This window comes from Neomonachus schauinslandi, chromosome 9 (assembly GCF_002201575.2).
Source record: "Neomonachus schauinslandi chromosome 9, ASM220157v2, whole genome shotgun sequence".
NCBI classification, from domain to species: Eukaryota; Metazoa; Chordata; class Mammalia; order Carnivora; family Phocidae; genus Neomonachus; species Neomonachus schauinslandi.
The window spans coordinates 53,708,214-53,727,429 of NC_058411.1; the positions used below are offsets into that span (position 1 = coordinate 53,708,214).

Genomic DNA, 19,216 nt, shown 5'->3' on the forward strand with positions numbered 1-19,216 from the left:
GTACTACCTCTTGTTCTTTTTGTTGAGGTGATTTTTTCCGTCTTGTCATTTTGTGCAGAGGAGAATAGATTAATGAGAGAACAAAATGCTAGCAGAGTAACACCGTCCCCAGAAAATATACTCTAAACAAATCAGAAAAAACCTTCCAGAAAGTGGTCGCTTTTCTGATGAGAGAGTTGTTGCTCTTCTTTTCTTCAATCTCCTGTTGAGTTTGTAGGTGTTCAGAATGGTTTGATCCCTATCCAGCTGAATTCCTGAGACCAGACGAAATCCAGGTCTCCTACTCCTCCGCCATCTTGCTCCGCCCTCCAAGTCACAAACTTCTGAATCATTTCTAACAACTCATGTCTTGTGCTTCTAAAATACAAGTAATTGACATTCCTATTGATTCTGCATTTGAAATACATTGCTGATCCATTTCCTCAGGCTCTCATTAACAAAAATATGACAATAGCTACTTAACTGGTCTCTTAATCTTTGATCCTCCCTGCCTGTTTCTTATCCTCCCTACTACCTATTTAATCATATTAAGTTATAACTATTTATGATATTTCTGTGCTATTAACTTTCAGTAGTTTCTATTTCCTGCTGATAAATATAAACTCTTAACATGGAAAATGTTTGCTCAATACAATCTCAGGTTACACATGTTTTCCCACTATTATTATTAATAGCATTCACTGTCTTTTTCAAAAGCATTCTAATTGAAGTTATATACTATGGTAGAAATTAGAATAGTGATTGCAAGGGGCTGGTTGTGAAGGGGGGATTGACTGCAACAGGTCACAAGGGAACTATTTGGGGTGATGGAAATATTTTATATCTGCATTGTGATTGCTATGCTACTGTATAATTTTGTCAAAATTCATGGAACTGTGCACAAAAAAGGGTGAATTTTACTACATGTGAATTATACTTTAGTAAAACTAATTAAAATATATCTTCAGGAAATCCGGCAACAATTTCTATTATATTAGTTAAAACAGCCAAAGTTTTCTTTTTCCTTTTTTTTAAGGTGGGGGAGGGACAGAGGGAGAGGGAGGGATAATCTTAAGCAGGCTCCAAGCCCAGAGGCTCAGACCCTGAGATCATGACCTGAGCCGAAATCAAGAATTGGACCCTTAGCCACCTGAACCACCTAGGCGCCCCTCTTTTAGTTTTTAAAACTAATCAGAAACATAATTAATGAAGAAGAATGTTGACATTATTTGATTCAGTGCTTTATTTTTAAGATTTTATTTATTTATTTGAGAGAAAGAGAGCCAGAGAACACAAGCAGGGGGAGTGGGAGGGAAAAGAAATAGGTTCCCCGCTGAGCAGGTAGCCAGATGTGGGACTCAATCCCAGGACCCTGGGACCATGACCTGAGCTGAAGGCCGCTGCTTAACTGAGTGAGCCTCCCAGGCATTCCTGATGCAGTGCTTTAGAAGGATGACAGAACTGAGGTAATTCACACTATTTATCTTTTTAATCACTGTGCTATCATTCTTTTTCATTCTCTCTCTATTTCTTAAATGTCCTGCTTAAATGTAGGACTTTATAGCACAATGGAGGTTGGGTAAAATATAAAGTAATAAAATCTATATTGTTTATGAAGACTTCTCCAATTTCTGTATTACTTCCTCTTCTCACATATAATCATGCTACTCCTTTGTAATTCTCTTTTACCACATATTACATTATTTTATGCTGTCATTACTTATAAACATGTAGTTGCCAATATAGTAGGTTACACAGAATCTTTGTAAACATGAAAATTTTGGATGGGGTCTATTTTGGGTTTAAAATTTTAAAATAATGGATAATGAGTCAAAATCAAAACAAAAATAATGTTAAAAACAAGTACAATTCAACAAGTTTGGGAATGTATGTTAAACAGACTGTATAATAAAAACCTAATTTTAAAAATTGCATTAATCAGAGTGGGAATGTTGATCAGAAATGGAAACACAACAAAAAAATCATCAAAGTAATAAGGCAGAAACTATATTAATAGAAGTACTTCTTAGGGAATAGGATGCTCTGGCCTACAGGTTCACCTGATTGCAAATTTTGTGGACATATGTTTATCCAGTTGATTTAGCTAGATACTGGTTGGTGAACATGTCAATTATATAGCAAACTTTTTGTTTTGATTTCATGCTCAGTAAGCAATCTTCTATTTATACGTTAGTTTTCCACACATGGTATGATTTCATAGAGAAAATACTTAGAAGAAAATTTCTGGTCCTTTGCCAATTATATTTTACTATTCAATTAATATTTTTTAATATTTATTATTCTTATAAGTGTGAGTCATATAATTCTGTCCCTGATGACATTACAAGCAACATTCTGACTTTACTTTTAGGTCTGTAAAACCAAGGTAAATGCTCTGTGAGATATTTTGGAAGATAATCATTTGGCCTTTCTAAAGAAACTACTCTGAAATCATTGTGGGCTACACATTTGCTTCAATATCTGTCTTTGAATATATTTATATTTTATTCATTTCTTATAATACATTGCCAGCTATTGGATGGTACAACTAGTTGTCTTTAGATTCATTCACTTATTAAATAAATATTAATTGATTTAATTAATATTAGATAAAAATTAATACTGTATCTCAGATATTCCTCTTGGTGTTAGGGACTTAGTAGTGAATCATAACAAAACAAAAATTATTGCTCTCATGGGCATACATAATAGTGCATTTCATATACACTATATGCAGTAGATTTATTTAATATGTAAGTGATTTACTATGTTGGGAAATGAAAGTAGTAGAAGGAAGACAGTAATAGTTTCATTTTACAAGGTAGAAAATCAATAGATATTTCCTATAACTGAGGGAATATGGGATAAGAAACTGATGTTCGAGTATATTTAAAATTACAAAGGCATTGAGATAACTGGGTGGTGCAGTCCGTTAAGCACCTGACTCATGGTTTTGGCTTAGGTCCTGATCTCAGGGTCCTGAGATGGAGCCCTGCGTTGGGGATTGGGGATTGGGATTCTCCCTCCTTCTCCCTCTGCTCCTCCCACTTGTGTGCTCTCTAACTAGGAAATAAATATGAATAACTAAATAGTCTTTAAAAAATAAAAATAAAGTAAAATTACAAAGCCTTTAAACTTCCAGTTCCATCTTTGACAGGTAAAGTATCAATTGTTTTTATGATTAGAAAAAAACTGAATAAAAATATTAAAATCAGGGACTTTTCTTGAATCTTAGAGTTGATGTTTCAGGACAAACTACCACCTAAAACTCTGGAGAAACAAATGACTTCTGAGTCACAGCCAAAATCAGCTAACCTGGACCACAGGAACTGGAACAATTAACTGTTGGGTATTTTTAAATCCTAATTTTGATGATTTGCTGGAGGCTAGGTATGGATCAACACAAGACTAAAACATTTCTTAGAACTAGAATCTAAGGACCCCACTTCTGTGGAATTTTACCTCCAGGAACCCCACCAGATTCTCACAGTGGAAAGCCAAGAAAGATCCTCATTTAGCTGTGGCAAAAAGGAGGAGAAAGAAATCATCAAGAAATACAATACACCAAGAGCATTCTCCATTAAAAAAATGATTAATCTATAAGGTTAAAAGACTTCACCAGAGCCTTAGCCAAGCTGGACGAAGGCATTCTCTAGATTCCAGACCCTCCTCAACAGGTTTGCTGTCTCACTTAAGGAAAGAGGAGCTAAGAAACCCTTGTAAGAGTGATAACCCAGGGACACAGGTCTATTGAAGACTAAAATTGAATTATAAGATCACTGAATGCTTTCCATCCCCACATCTTACCACCACTCCTACAAGACTCCAGTATAGTAACAGTAGGTTACAACTGAAAGAGCTGTGGGCAAATCTACTGAAAGACAAATTCTTAAGGAAGCACTAAGATAACAGGAGATATCAGAAAAGGGATACTAGAAGAAAATGATGCCTCTGGCTACAGAAAACATTTAACACAACCCAACTCCCCTAGAAAACATAAAACCTCACACTACAGGCCTATTGACCTTAGTCCCTGTTACCCAATATTTCATATCTGGGGCGAAACAAAAATTTACAAGAGACAAGAGAGAAATATCTGAAGAGACAAAACAAATATCAGGATTAGACCCAGATAAGACACAGATTTTGGGTCTCTGTAAAATGTAAAATAATCAGGATTAAAATGGTAAAAGCCTTAATGAAAAGAAGACATCATGCAAGATAAGAGAGGCAATGCAATCAGAGAGATGGGCCCTCTGATAAAGAATCAAAAGGAAAAACTAAAAATCAAAAACAGTATAACAGAAATGAAAAATACTTTGATGGCCCATCTGTAGAATAGAGCTCAATCAATAAGCTTGAAGATACATGAATAGAAAGTTCCCAATGTGAAATGCAAAGAGAAAAAAAGAAATAGAAAAGGTGTGAAGTTATAAAGTACTACATTTGTTTGATCATCTTAAAAGCTACAGTGGATGGAGGAATGTAGGAAGCCCACAACATCATAAAATCATAAATCACTATGTGAATGTTGTTAGATACTGAAATTTTGAGATGAAGCTTCTCACCATGATTTCCATCCATTCATTCAGCAAACGTTGAGCACCTATTATGCTCAAAATGCTCAAAAAAGAGATGTCTTTTTTCACCATTTGAGAGTCAAAGCAACATGGTTGCTACCCTTGAAAATCTTTCATTTCTGGTGTGGCACAAATATGTGTAAAACTACATCTCTGATGGATCTAAGTGCATTTTGGAGAAAGCAAAAAACAAACAACTAGTCAAGATAGATCAAGATAAGATCAAGATAGATTTCCTTGAAGCATAATAGTTAGAATAGCCACATTGACTGCTTTTTTGGTCAGGTGCTCACTCTACTTTTTAAGCCCTTACCATGTATTAATTCATTTAATAGTCACAATCATTTTATAAGGAAAATAGCATGAATTTCCCCACATTATAGATGAAGAAATTGAGGCACAAAGTATTTGAATAATTTGCCTAAGGCTCCACCAGATTGTGTGGTGGAGCTGGTATTCTAACTGGGCAGTCTGCTCTAGGGCTCTCAGTCTTAGATATTATACTCTACCATCTGTCAAGGAAGTGATATTTGACCTGAGCATTGAAAGAAAGATAGAATTTTATTAAGTGGAATGGAAAGGTAGACTTAGGTCTGGCTTTCTAAACAAAGGAGACATTATACACATAGACCTCACAGAGGAGGGAAACAAGAATAATTAAGGGAATGAAGACTAGAGGCAGCTGGAACACGGGAAGATGCTGGGAAAAATTGAGGACAGAGCCTTGAAGAAGGTAAGAACACACTAGGCAGAGTTTTGTAGGTCACATTAAAGATGTTGGTCTTTATTTTGCAAGAACAGTGGCGAAATGATGTGTCTTAAGCATTTGAAATAAACAGTCTTGGTTCTCAGAGGGTAAGAGATTACAGGCAAAGCCATTTGGGAAATCAAGAAATCCATGGTGAGAACTGTAGACTATAAAACACCAAACTTCACTTTCCTGGCTTATCTACCTATATTGTAGAGACAAGCAACCTAAATATTACATTCCCCAAGTTTACTTGCAGGTAGGAATCTGGTGATCAAATTTTCATGAAGCAGATGTACTTGTGAGAGACTTGAATGGATGGTGGGACAATAATTTTGCTTTCAGTAATAATAGTATTCCACAGAATCTGACTCCAGGGTGGAGGGTGGGGGCAGGATGTTAGCTATAATTTGACTCCCTGCAGTACACGTAGACAGTTTTGTGAGGAGTAGAAGCAATACCTCAGCATATTCAGTTTGCTAAATTCTCAGGAATAGGATTGTCATACTAATTCTTTGGCAACAATGAGGCCTTATTGCTTTTCGGCACAGCATATATTTTAGGGCCAGCAACCACTGTGGATCCTAGGTCTTAGGATATTAGGGTACGTGGTATTCCCTTAGTAAAAGCCCATCTGCTTTTGATTCTCTTACTTTTGCCCAGTGACCTAATTACTATGCCTTACGTGGATTAGTAGGTCTATCTAAATTTGGTGCACTGATTACACATTGATTTAGAGAAAATTGTTGTTTGATATATATTATTGACCTCCAAGTGGGTCACAGTCTTTTAGTATTATTAGTCTATTAATTTTTCTTCTTGATCTAGGTTGCCAAATAAGTCCTCAAAATGAAAATCGAAACCTTACCCTTAGATATGGTAAGCATGCAATTAAATATGTACAGTAAACAATACTAAGGACAACACAAAACATTAAAACATTTTTGAATAATATATACTTAAATATATATAATACATGCACATACCCATAGTATATAACATATTCTAGTACTTTACACTTTTCCTTTTAGATAATATGTGTATTATGTATTAAAAACAACATGTATTTCAGTGCTATAGATACATTACCAAAGAATTATCAATATATACAATTTCATCCGTGTTTTAGTTTCTGCATTTATAATATAACTGTCAGAACTATATTTTCATGTTCTTATCATGATCACATTTACCAACTGAAGTTACTGAACTTGCCAGAGCACCTAAAATATGGAAAGAATTATAAATTACATATATATATATGATATACACATATACACATATACAAACACATAACCACCATGCACACCGTAAGAATTCAACACACATTTGTCCATGGAATACAGTGAATAGGTATTTTACATTATAGTTAAAAATAATTTATTATTTAATTGTATTTCAATTAATGGAAAAACTAAGCAACTTAACATAACTAAAGCCACAGTTCATATTACAACTATGAAAAACTCATCAGGTGAACTATTATGTTTAGTATTACTATGTGACAGATACCACTTTGGTGCCTTCAAATATGTTTTAAAGGGCCTTATCATTTGTACCCAGTATAGTTCTATACGTTTCTTTGTTTTCTCTGACCAGTTTTGCAGACCCTGGGAGCTATATAATTAAGAATGTTAAAACAATTTAAAATAGGAATTGCTGATGTAAAACAAAAACAAAAACGAAAAAAAAAACATTTCCTGGGGAAATGAGAAGCAGGGCAAACTTTTTTAGTACTCTTGTTATCTCCTTGAGTTTTTCTGTCTGAGACATCTGGCCCTTAGCTGCCACCCTAGCTTTTGGGGATAATCAACTGCAGACGCACTGAAACTTTCCATCACACGTATTCTTTTTCCTTTAGTCAATGAGCCAATCATGTTTATCACATACTCCATTACTTTCGATTTCTGTTTTCTATTAGTCAACTGAGAAAGACAATCTTTAAGCCATAAATATTTCTTAGTTCTCTAATAACTGATTTCTGATACCTCCTACATGGGCCATAATAAATATAAGTGCAAGGCAAATAAATGGATAACATTAATATTTACCTGGCACCAGTTTAAGACCTGGAACCATATTGGTGAAACACATAATACACTCACATATTCTTTTAATTATTTTTAAAATTAGGTTTTTCACATTCTATGTGCAGGTGTTTTCTGTAATATAATTTCTCAGTTTGTCTTTTTATAACATGTTATTTGAGAAACAGGAATATTTTCCTTTTTGTGCTCTAATAGTCTTCACTTTTTAAATGTTTGAGGTAACATACAAAGAGGGAATGAAATATTGTAAGGGAAACATTTTTATAGATGAGATATTACACAATAGGTTTTTATTTCTTCTACTTTTTAGTTTTATAAAGATTTCTCAAATGAAGGACACCTTCAAATTTATAAAAAAATGGCATGTTTAAAAATTCTTTAGATGACTGGAGTATTAGAGAATAGTAATGACAGTTCTTTTAATCGTGTAGTGATCAGCTACGGTGGAAATCTTAATTTTATCACTGTGTACTAAGGAAACATGCTGTAGGGGCGCCTGGGTGGCTCAGTCGGTTAAGCATCTGCCTTCAGCTCAGGTCATGATCCCAGTGTCCTGGGATCGAGCCCCACGTGGGGCTCCATGCTCAGCAGGGAGCCTTCTTCTCCCTCTCCCTCTACCTGCCTGCCTACTTGTGATCCTTCTTTCTCTGTCAAATAAATAAAATCTTTGAAAAAAAAAAAAGAAAAAAGGAAACATGCTGTAGGGGAAGCACCTTCTTGGGAGCTTTCCTGGGCAGAGGGCAGGGGGAAACTGAAGACAGAAGGAGGCCACTCCAGGCTGGTAGATGACAGTTTTAAAAAATAGCAGAGGAAATTTACATACAAGGCTCATTTGGGGTTGCAGCAAGACAAATAGATCCCGCACCTGTCCACTGATTCTTAAAAGCTTATAAAGAGGCCCTAACTGGGCTCAGTCACGTGTACCATACAGGTGTTTTTGACATCACATCATCATCTCAAGGCTGTGTCTTTGAAGCAGCTCTGGAAGCAAGAAAGGCAAGTGGAACCCACATTCCAAGGACAAGGGAGGGGGTGAGGAGCCTCCTGGTCCAGCTCACAGATACCTTGGCAGGTACGTGTTTGTGATCAAGTTCCCCAACACATGCTACAACTAAGTAAATACTCTTATTTCTAAAACCTCTGAACAACGAGTTGATGCCAATGAGGATCTCAGTTGCATTTTAGCTGAAAATGTGTCTTCCAAGCGGAAATTTTTTTAAATGATAATATAATTTCTAGTATTTTTTTTACATTTTAATATGTTAGTATAATTTGTGTACATTTTCTCTTCCTTAGGTAATCCTTATTTTTGACTTTTTTCCTCAATTAAGGGTACCAAAAACACATGTTTTTGTTCCCTGAAATTTTCACAGCAAATCTTTATTCTCACTCAATGTAATGTGGCCTGACAAAATTGAATATAATACTATACAGAAAAAATATAAATGAAGCAGCTTGCCACCAAATATGGCTATTATTCAAGAACAAGGTGGTGGGAATATAGTTTGTGTTTTCCTTCATTGGATGTACCAGTTCTTATTTCATATTACATTGAAGGGACTGACTGAAAAAAATACCATGTTTTTTTTTTTTTTTTTTTTGTGCACGGGGGGGGGGGGGGGGAAGTGTCCTATAGCTTATTATCTAATTTCCTCACTGTAGGTTTCTAAGTAAGAATAATACTTAATCTCAAAATATTTCAGTTATAAGCCTTGTGATCAGAGGCCCATTTGGCACAATAGAAAGAATAATTGGAGACATTTATAAAGTGATAATTTGCAAATTTGTTGGAATTGATGCAGGAACCAACAAAAGGGAATTGCTGAGGAAAGTATTAAGGGAAAGAAGCAGTTGCCAGAAGTCAGCAAGACCTTTAGCAAGGGGAGAGGACTACTACCTGACATCACCCGTTGACCTTCATTTGAGAAATGCAGACCATGGCAAGTAAGGCTAGTCAAAGAGGCATAAGGACAAACAAATCATACTTTGATCTCATTTCCTCATCTTGTCATCTGAGGTAATGCAAATGGACATGAAGGTCAGGCTGATTTAGTGCAGGAAGGGCAGGATCCAAGACACAAAGTAGCGCAGAAAATGTGACAAATGATCCAGAGTAGCAAATGGAGGAAATACGACACAACACTTTTGATACTGTTGCAGCTTTAAAAAAACAACTGTTACTTACAAGTTGTGGGAAAACTACATAAGGCATTTCTCTTTCTAATCAGGAGGGAATAAATAGAACTAAAAGATACCCTTTTGTTGTAAATACTTGGCAACTAGGTGAAATACACATGTGACTTTAGACATTGGGCAATACGAAGTTATAGGAATGCTCGCAAAACTGACTCCCATCTTTTGGCCCTCAGTCTTGTTCAGTGATTTCCCTTGGGGCTGTGTTTTCCAGGTCCTATGGAGGTTAATGTAAGCCCTGACCAGAATGTGGGAAGGCTTTTTCTGATCTTCCCTAAAGTGGTGCACAGGAGGCGTCACTTTCGATAACTACCCTCTGACCTCACCACAATGCCCCTCGCTCTATAAAACTTATGGATTAAAGTCTGAATGGGGTAGAGTATAACTGTGTAGTGACAGATCCTTTGTTCCCTGATCTCCCCTCACCCTCCCATCAAGAGGGTACTTTGAATACAATGCTGTGTAAGATGTTTGGAATGGTTTGCTTCATTTTTTGGTCTTGAAATGCCTTCTTTGTGTGGAGGATACTTTACTGACCCTCCTCCACCTTCTAACTAGTGAATGCATGTAATCTGTGTGAGAAGAGAGTTGAATGATGTGAGCCATATTACCCCTTGGCATTCTGCTTCACATCACTGTGTGCACAGGGAACATGATTCATAGCAGAGGATAGCAGTCTCAGAGGCAACTGAAATTCACTGGTTAAAGTGATAGAGATGAAATAGCTATTAACTTAGAGAAAATATAAACAACAAATTAATGGCCTGTTGGACACTATCAAAAATATGTGCAATTAGAGTCGCAAGTGGTGGGAGGAGGAGATGTAATTTGATTTAACAGTGATCAAGTATTTTTTAAAATTTTGTGAAACTTTAAACCCACAGAAATAGGATGCTCAATAAAATATAAGGATAAATGAAAGAAAACCAGACTAAACCACATCAAATTCAAATTTGCTGGACTTCTAGTGATAGATCCTGCCTGCAAAGATATTGGAAATTGTTTATTTCCATCCTTACAAAAAGCAAATAGTGAGCAACTGAAAAATCAATGATTTTCATTTAGCCATCAGAGAACTGAGGTTCAGGGCAAACTACCACTCTGAAATCTGGAGAGTCAGGCAACTCTAAGGTGAATTCATAGAGTCACAGCCAAGATTCACTTACCTAGAACAGAAGCAGCTGAAGCCATTGGTAAATGTAGTTAAGTGGTAATTTTGGTGGATTGCTGGAAGCTGAGTGTAGATTACAATGAAAATGACAGAATCCTGGGAACCACAGTCTTGTAGGGCCTCTATATTTTTGAGGATTTTACCTCCAGGCACTATACCAGGTCTCACAGCAAGGAGCTGGAAAAGGACTTCCATATTTATGCTGAAGGAGAATAAGAATAACCATTGTAAAATATTCCAGATCATTCTACATAACAAAGACCTACTCTCCAAGGTGGGGGGGGGGTGGAATTTATCAGAACTTGATTACATCTGGGGAAAGATTTCTCCCATTCTCCTTCGTTTAGCCTTCCTTTCACACTTAAGGATGGGAAAAAAACTAAGAAACCCTTGTGAAAGTCACACCAAGGAACATAGGCACACTTAAAAACAAATTTAATCATAAAATTTTAGAACACAGGTCCATCCTTAATCTTTACCACTTTACCAAGGTTACAGTATACTAACAATGAGTTATAGCTGAAAGATCCAAAAGACACAGACATTCTTTTTAGAGGAGTACTTAATAAGGGAAGTCCAAAGTTGACAAGGGAAATGTAAACAATGACACTAAATAAATAGGAAAGCTCTGGCATCTACAGTTATAGCAAACATTAAACGCAAACTCCTAAGCAGACTAACCTAAACCTTCTCAAAGGCCTATTTATGTCAGTTCCTATATATCACATTTGGTTTTCACTAGAAAGTTATGAGCATGTTAAAAAAGGAAGAAAAAACACTGTCTGAAAAAACAAAGTAAGCATGAGAATCAGGTATGGCAAAAATGTCAGAACTATCATATAGGAAATTTAAAATAACTATGATTTTATATTAAGGACCCTAAAGTAAAATATGGACTATATGCAAGAGTAGATGGGGAACGCAAGCAGAGAGATAGAAACTCTAAGGTAAAGAAAAGGAAAGTGCTAGGGAAAAAAATAACAAAAATACAGAACACCTTTAATCGGCACATCAGTATGCTGAAAAATGCCCAAAGAGAAATGTCTGAACTTGATGGGTCAGTAGACAATGCAAAGAAAAGAGAAAATGCAAAACAAAAACAAGACATCAAAGTACAATTTCAAAAAGTATAAATATGCATAGTTAATATACCAAAAAAAGAACAAAGACTGTAACAGAAGAAATATTTGAGGTAATAATGGCCAAAACTTTCAAAAATTAATGATATACACCACACTATAGATTCAGGAAGTTCAGATAACACCAAGCAGAATAAAAACAAAAATCAAAATCAAAATCAAAACTACTCTTAGGAGTATCCTATCCAAACTGAAAGAAAAACCAAGAAAAAAATTGAAACAGCCGTAGGAAAGTAACTCCCTAGAGAAGTAAGGATACACATCTTTTCGAATACACATCATAAAACAGCAGAATTATAGTGGAAGATAGATAGAATTACAATGGACTTCTTGTCAGTAACCATGCAGTAAGCTAAGCTGAGTGAAATAGTTAGTGTTGAGAGAAACACACACACACATACACAGAAACCTAGAATTATATATACCTAGTGAAATTATACTTTAAGTGAAGTAGAAGTAGAAATACTCTAAGGAAACAAAAACTGAGGAATTATCTTCTCCAGCAGACTGGCCTGTAAAAATATTAAAAGCCATTTTTCAGGGAGAAAGAAGTCACATACCTAGATTTACATAAGTTTTGTCATATTGGGGAAGAAAAACTTGAGGTAAAATAAATCTTATTCTTCATAGATGTACAAGTAACTGTTTAATGCAATGATAGTAACAACTTATTGGGCTATCATACCATAGGAATAAATGAAATGAATGAGAGTAATGTCATAAAGATGGGAGGATTCAGGAATATCCTTTTATACAGTATCTGTACCATATCTGGAACAGTATAATGTCTATTTCTTTGAGTTCTTAAAGAACTGGATCTTCTAGGATTTGGACAGGAATTATACAAGATGTAACCATCTTTTAGTCAGAAAGTAAGAGGGTGCTAAAAAATTAATAATAAAAGATAAGTCAATGGAGGTATGTTAGAGGGATACAGGAACTCCCAATGGCCAAAGCTGGAACAATTTGAGCAAGAAAATAAATATATTAGTATTGGATTACAAACCTCAAATTATAAAAATATTTTATAAAAAATTATAAAATAAATATAAAATAAAATTATAAATATATTATAAATTATAAAATAAATATCCATATTGTTTTTATCCAAATACCTATCCAAATTTAGGTATTTATCCAAATACCTAAATTTGTTTTGGATGTTGCAACAGATGATGCCATATTCAGGCTAAGAGGATATGAAAAAATTTATGACATACATGAGACATACTGGGATCCAAAATGGATTGAGAGAGCCAGGAACGGAGACTGGCTCTGGGCTTTTATTTTGTTTAGGAAATAGGGTCAGGTGAGGGTTTGGGCCTGTAGACTGAGGCTTGCAAAGTTTGAAACTCCCACTTGAGCCAAAAGAACTCTGGACTTCCTTATCAGCTTCCTCAGATGTGATGCATTAGGGGAAAGGGAGTGGTGTGGCTTTAAAGTTATAGCAGACAAACATTAAAAAATGGAATCAGATTTTATATTATGCATGAGTCCATACTGATATAAAAAAAAAGATGAATAAATAGAAGAGACAAAGCTCCTGTGTACAAAAATTCCAGATACTTTCTGAAGTTACTTCACCTTCAAGGAGGTGGAGCATAATTCCCCACTTATTAAGTGGAAAAGAAAGTATGGAATTTCTTCCAAAGAGTACAGTAAGGAAAGGGGTAAAAAGAGTACCTTTACTGTAGAGAAATGTAATATTACTCCAGCCTTATGATTAAGCTTAATTAACACCAAGAATAGTAAGTCATGTTGATAATGGACACCTTTGATATGATTTGATCAGAATGTCATTTTGCCTCTGTGGTCTTCCTCCTCCAAATCAGTAACCTCAGTCTAATCATAAGAATAATATCAGACAAAATCCAATTGAGGTAAATTCTACAAAATACTTGACTAGCATTCCTCAAAACTGTCAAATCTATTAAAACAAGGAATGTCTAAGAAATTGTCAAAGGGAGCCTCAGGAGATTTAATGATTAATTATGGTAACGTGGATGGGATTCTGGAACATGAAAAGGACATTCGATTTTTTTTTAATTTGAGTAATGTTTGAGCATTAGTAATAGCATGTCAATATTGGTTCATTAATTATAAACAGTATACTGTACTATTGTAAGATGTAAAAAGTTTATTAAAACACCAAAGTTCTGAAAACCTGTGATAAGGATAAAATCTTAAAGCAGCTAAAGAATAAAGACATGTTACTTACTGTACTATTCATTTTTAGAAGTTCCATATTTTTATCTTTTATCTTTCGTTATTTCCACATTTTATAATAAATACTTGAACATATTTACATTAGCTCTTTAAGGTCTTCTTGTATGCTAACTCATGTAAATAATTCTATTATATTTCATTCCATTTTATATATATGTGCTTGTTTCTGTTAACTGATTTTTCTCCTGGGAATAAAAAAACCTATCCCTGTATTGTCACATTTTCCTGAATTGGATACTGGAAATTACAGATTTTACATTTTTTGAGAGCTGATTTTATTGTTTTTTGTTTTTTGTTTTTTTTTTAAAGATTTTATTTATTTATTTGACAGAGAGGTAGCGAGAGCAGGAACACAAGCAGGGGGAGTGGGAGAGGGAGAAGCAGGCTTCCCGCCGAGCAGGGAGCCCGATGTGGGACTCGATCCCAGGACCCTGGGATCATGACCTGAGCCGAAGGCAGACGCTTAACGACTGAGCCACCCAGGCTCCCGAGAGCTGATTTTATTGTTTTAAGAGTGTCAGTTTGTTTGGCAGATGAGTTACTGGGAGATCAAATCTATCCTTTCAAGTTGGGGTTTTAGGCCGTATAAAGGCAGTTGTAAATTGCTCTAAGGTTTATTGTTCTAGAATGTCCTCAGTGATTAAAGAGGACTCCCTACTCAGGGTGGTTGAACCTTAAATGTCTCCAGCCCTGTCTGAGATCTGGATATTTTTAAGCAGCTAGATTCTCAGTTGACTCTTGACTGAGCTTATGAAATTTCATCCTAAGTATGCAGAGCTTAGTATTAAGGAGCAGATTCAGAAATAACTATGCAGATTTCTAGAGTGTTTTCTCTACATAGCTACCTTCTTTCCTGCACTTTGTCCTTTAGACTCTTCAGTCATCTGGAATTCCAGTGCTTGTCTATTCAAATTATCAAGACCACTAAATTTTGCTTGGGCCCTCTACCTTGCACTACATTATTAAACATGACTAATGGAAAAAAAATACCTGATTAATCATAGGATTGGTATCATTTGTTTCATTGTTATTCTATATCAAGAATCACAGTCCTGTGCAGCCTGTTGTTCAATTAAAAAAACAAAAAGCAAACACTAAAAAACTGTTGCCTGGTGTATTTTGTACAAATTTCCTTTTGCTTATGCATGGAGGGTAATATAAGTAGTGCTAGTTATATTATTATGGCTGAAAACAGAAATTCATCTGATTAAGCTTAGTATTTGCAAAGTTTACAGATTTCTTGAAAATCTGTACTTTTCATTTACTTTTAAATTTCATCCTCATGCTTCTTGGGAGATTTAGACAAAACTTTCTCAAGTATTATGGGGGAGTAACTAAGTGGTTGTAAATCTTTTATTTCTCAGAATGAACTTTTTAATATATCTTACATTCCCAGAATAAACCGTTAGTGATCTATATTATTGGATTTGTGTTACTAACATTGTGTTTAAGATTGTTTCATCTATATTCATGAGAGAGATTTGGAAATTTCTTTGTTCTGAAGTCCCTCTATAGTTTTTATACCAGTATTACCCAGGCCTCATAAAATGGCTTGGTTCTTCCTGAAACTTTTCCCTGGCAATGTGTGTAAAATATGGAAGTTATTTATCCCTTAAGTATTTGGAATAATTTTAAGTTAAGTCATCTGGATCTAGATTTTCTTTTTAGAAAGGTATTTAATAGTGGATTCAATTTCTTTTAATACCTCTAGTGTCTCTGTGTAGCAGGTATTGTACTGTGTCAGCCAGCTCCCCCTTCAGGACAGAATGACTTACCTACAAGTGCTCATGCTTCTACCAACACTAAGCTGTCAGCCCTCTCACACTACCTTCAGCTCAAGTGAGCTGTCACACTCAACCTGATTCTCTTCCCAAGGGCAGCCAGGATCTAATGCCTATTCATGCTTGATCCTATTGCCCCAACTCAGGACAAGTGTGTAGTACCAGCCTGATTGAGAACTCCCTTAGCTCTTGGCTGAGGACTTGATTACATTGCAGACTGATGTGTATTCCTACCCAATTTTGCTTTCTTTTAGCACACATATTGATCCCAACATAACTGTGCAAAAATCATCCTGCCTACTAATGTCCATCTCAGAATCTTCTTTCTGAGGGAACAGAAGTCCAGATGTGAGTTCTCAAGTTTCCTGAGAAAGTAGATATTAAAGTGGGGTTTGGGCTCTGTACCATTTGCTGCTTCATGGTTATAAGGACTATATCACTGGTAGTAAGTGAATTACTGATAGCTCCTGGCATAACATAAGAGATGAATTGATAAAACTCAATTGCATTGAGATGAGTTGTATTAATGGAGAGAAATGCACTAGTAAATGTACTCTATCGTGTGATTTGGAAATATGAGGTGATTAGTAATTACAAGCCCAATAGATTACTATTGTAGTTGCTGAGGTCAACTGATGATCTACAGAAAAAATTTAAAGGGCTGAGGTTGATTAATCATTAAGTAAAACTAAATGTGAAAGCCAAAGGGGTCCCCTTGGCTACATATAAAGAGTATCTTATTTCCTGAGACAAGAAAAAAGAAAACTTAGCACTCATATCAGGACTTAACCAAAAGAGTATTAAACCTCTAAAGAAGTCTAGGTTTTCATATTAGTCAAGCCATCTATGCAAAATAGAGGACCGATGTTAGGAAATAATGAAGCCATAATACATGGGATGAGGAAATATAGGATGCTGCACTTGAAAACCTTCAATTTCCATAATTCTCTAAATCCTCTGTGCCAGCAGAGGTGACCACTCCCCCTAGGTTAAAAGGCCAAACTCAGTGATAGCAATGGAGATGATGGAATTTTGCATAACAGATGTCTGTTGGTACTTAAGTATCACAGAGAAGTTGGGTGAAAACATAATAAGAAGTATGAAAACCAGGGAGTAGCCAGAAAAGTTTGAGACACAGAACTGCAAAGATTATTGAAAGAACAATTATAGTAAGCAAAACCTTTTCTTTTTCTCTATTGCCTTGCCATCTTTTTGGTTAATATTCTTAAATTATTCTATTTTCCATTTATTAATTTAATCATGATATATTTTATACATGTCTTTTAGTGGTTACCATAGAAATTGCAACCTACAATTTGTTTTATTATAGTTGAATATTCTGTTTGTTACTTTTAATGGCAAAATGTACATAGAATAACATTTAATCATGTTTAGATGTACGTTTCAGTGGCATTAAATATATTCACAAAGTCGTGTAACCAGTACCACTGCCTGAATCCAAAATTTTTCATTATCCCTAACATAAACTCTGTACCCCATTAAACTGCCCATTCCTGCCTCCCGTCAACCCCTGGTAACCTCTAGTCTACTTTCTGACTCTATGAAATTGCCTAGTGTAGCAACTGTATATAAGTGAATCATACAGTATTTGTCTTTTTGTGTCTGATTTATCTCATTTAGCATGATTTTTTCCAAGGCTTTTCCATATTGTAGCATATATCAAACTTTTATTCTTTTTGTAGTTGAGCAGTTCCATTGTATTCATCCATTCATCTGTTGATGGATACTTTTCCATCTTTTGGTCATTCACAATGTGAATAATACTGCTGTGAACATCAATATACAAATATACATTGAAGTACCTGGTTTCAATTATTTTGTATGTATGCTCATGAGTGATTCATTGCTGGCTCATATATTAATTCTATATTTAACTTTTTGAGGAACTGCCGGACTATTTCCACAGGGATAGCATCATGTTTTGTGCAGTGCATGAAAGTTACAGTTTCTCCACATCCTTGCCAACACTGTTTGTAGTTGTTTTTGTGGGTGTGTGCATGCTTTGGTTTACTATCATTATAGCCATTCTAGTAGGTGTCAATTGGTATCTTATTGTGGGTTTGATTTACATTTCCCTAATATTAATGATGTTGGGCATCTTGTGAGGTGCTTCTTAGCCAATAGTATGTCTTTTTTGGAGAAATGCCTATTCGGATCCCTTGCTAATTTTTGATTTGGGTTGTTTTTTGTTGTTGAGTTACAGAAATTATGTATTATGGATATTATTCCCTGATCAGATATGTGATTGGCAAATATTTTCTCCTACTTTGTAGGTGGTTTTTCACTATTTTGGATAGTCTCCTTTGATGTGTAAAGATCTTAATTTTGATACCCAGTTTGTCTATTTTTTTATTGTCTGTGCTTTTGTTGTCAGATCCATTAAATTGTTGCAGAATCTAGTATCATCAAGGTTTCCCTCATTTTTTCCTAAGAGTTTTAAAATTTTAACTCTTAAGTTTAGATTGTTGACCTATTTTGGGGCAATTTTTGTGCATGGCATTACATAAGGGTCCAACTCCATTATTTTGTATGCCGATATCCAGTTTTCAGGCAATATTTATTGAGAAAAAAAAAAAACAAACCTCTCCTACTGAATTCTTGTTATCTTTGTTAAAAATCAATTGACTCTATATATGCTAGGGTTTATTTATGGGCTTTCTGTTTTATTCCATTGGTTTACATGTTTGTCCTTGTGACAGTATCATATTTTCTTTTTAATGATATCTGAATTTATTTCCAGATTTTCATTATAAAGCATATATTCTTTGTAATCAGAAAAAAAATATTAAATAAATATACAAACGACCCTCTCTTGACCTGTTTTTCCATTTAGATTCTTCATTTTCCTTGCCCTCCCTTCATAGTCACTCTCCCACATACTAAAATTGGAATGATACAGAGAAGATTAGCATGGCCCCTGCACAAGGATGACATAGTCACTCTCCTAAATTGTATGTTCTACTCTTAACCTCACATTATTTTTTTAAATTCCTGTATAATTAACATTCAATGTTCTATTAGTTTCAGATGTACAATATAGTGATTCAACATTTGTATACATTACTCAGTGCTCATCATGATAAATGAACTCTAATCCCCTTCACGTATTTCATCCATCCCCCCCACCCAACTCCCTTCTGACAACCACCAGTTTGTTTTCTGTATTTGAGTCTGGTTTTGTTTGTTTGTTCTGTTTCTTAAATTCCACATATGAGTGAAATCATATGGCATTTGACTTTGTCTGAGTTATTTCACTTAAAATTATACTCTCTATTATATATATATATATATATATATATATATATATATATATATATATATAAATGCAGT

General features: G+C 35.0%; 1 pseudogene; it reads left to right on the forward strand.

Moving 5' to 3' along the window:
- The first annotated feature begins 18,749 nt into the window (after window positions 1-18,749).
- On the forward strand, window positions 18,750-18,849 carry LOC123325782 (annotated as a pseudogene).
- The last annotated feature ends 367 nt before the right edge of the window (window positions 18,850-19,216 follow it).